Raw genomic sequence first — 1,527 nt, 5'->3', positions numbered from 1 at the left:
AATTTTAAAAAAATATTTTTTAAGAGGGTTTTTTTTTTCCCAGTGTCAGAATGTAATACCCACCCTGAATTGAGGACAGGTTGGTGTACACTTTTTTTTAAATAGGCCTATTTTTGACTGCTATAGGCAGGTTTTGAGGCTGACTTGTCATGAAAGTGACTGACCGTGGTGTATTTGCCACTTTGGACAGGGGCCGCTCTTTAGTGGAGGCTATTTGAAATATAATATTAAGAAAACGTCAGGGTGTCACTTTGTCAATTTATCAGTTTAATATCTATACATTTATCTGCATCTATTTAAAAAAATTTTTTTTTAAATTCAATAAACTGGTACTTTGGTACTATATTTTGACTTATATGACTCAGATAGATCAACCAAACAACTTTAATCCCGTAAGTTACTTCCAGTTAATCGTTGGTGTCGTGAAAATAAGCGGTGACCTAAGACGCTTAAAAACGGATATTCCCGGAGACTAAATATATCTTTGAATTTAATTATAGATTATAGTATTTATAGCTGCTTGCGTCCCCATTTTGTCAACTTATGACTATTTATAGCACACCACGCGAAAAAAGGCCAACGTGGAGCGAACCAAACAACACAATAACGTGAAGTCCGAAACAAGGTGTAAAATGTGTTCGTGTTCTTTTTCCCTCTGTATTTAAAGCTTCATCAGCGCAATGATCAGTACACACTTAAGGGATCATATCTCCTGAACACTGAACACAAGCGGTAAAAACGGGAAAAGGTATTGGAATCGACTATACACAATTGCAGGTAGGCTTACGTTTTATCATATTTTATACCCTTAATAATAATTAGGGGGCTCTCGTAGCCTAGAGGTTAAGGTGGTCTCTCATTCAAAGGTCCCGGGTTCGAATCCGGGTGCCGACCGAAGCATTAAGATTTTCTTCTCTAAAATTGTCTCCTTCCACCTTCTCTCCTGCTTTCTAGCAATGTGTTGTTGTCTGCTTTCGTCTCCCCTTTCTGCCTCCACCCCCTCACCTCATTTCCCCCTCCTCTGGGCTCCTGACTCTTTCTAGTTTCTGCAGCCTTTCTACTGTACTGTTACTCCTTGGCTCCTTCTTAGTCTCACTGCTGTCTTTCAGCCACACCCCTGATCTTTTGGTAGGAAAGATCTAGCCTTCTCGGACAAGGGCGAAAAATCTCGGAGGGCCCGTGTGCAAGTTGCGCACGTTAAAGATCCCGTGGTGGTCAAAAATCGATAAGAAGAGAAGGTTTCGGCCGCCACCAGGGCCAAATTAAAAATTTCCTATCAACTGAAAAAGTTTAATGTGTCCCGCGCACTCGTATGACCTTATGCAGTTGCGAGCGCCGTAAAACACTTACCATCATCATTAGTACACGCACCCACGAAACGCACGCATGGACACAGGCATGCACACACACACACACACACACACATACTGAGAGAGAGAGAGAGAGAGAGAGAGAGAGAGAGAGGGAGAGAGACTCTGGGAGCAATAGACTCTGAGAAAGAGAAAGAGAGAGAGAATACACACTCAC

At 41.7% G+C, this 1,527-nt stretch overlaps 1 protein-coding gene across 1 annotated transcript in view; it reads left to right on the top strand.

Annotated features, from left to right (window-relative positions):
* The first annotated feature begins 468 nt into the window (after nucleotides 1–468).
* The window catches only part of LOC101849040, a 7,272-nt gene continuing 6,213 nt past the window's right edge, over nucleotides 469–1,527 (top strand). The window contains exon 1 of the mRNA XM_005094812.3: nucleotides 469–777. The gene's annotated coding sequence lies outside the window, so the exon portion shown is untranslated. The remainder of the gene's footprint in view (nucleotides 778–1,527) is intronic.

The sequence above is a fragment of the Aplysia californica genome, unplaced genomic scaffold, assembly GCF_000002075.1.
Source record: "Aplysia californica isolate F4 #8 unplaced genomic scaffold, AplCal3.0 scaffold00089, whole genome shotgun sequence".
Lineage (NCBI taxonomy): Eukaryota > Metazoa > Mollusca > Gastropoda > Aplysiida > Aplysiidae > Aplysia > Aplysia californica.
This window is presented reverse-complemented; position numbering and strand designations above follow the sequence as displayed.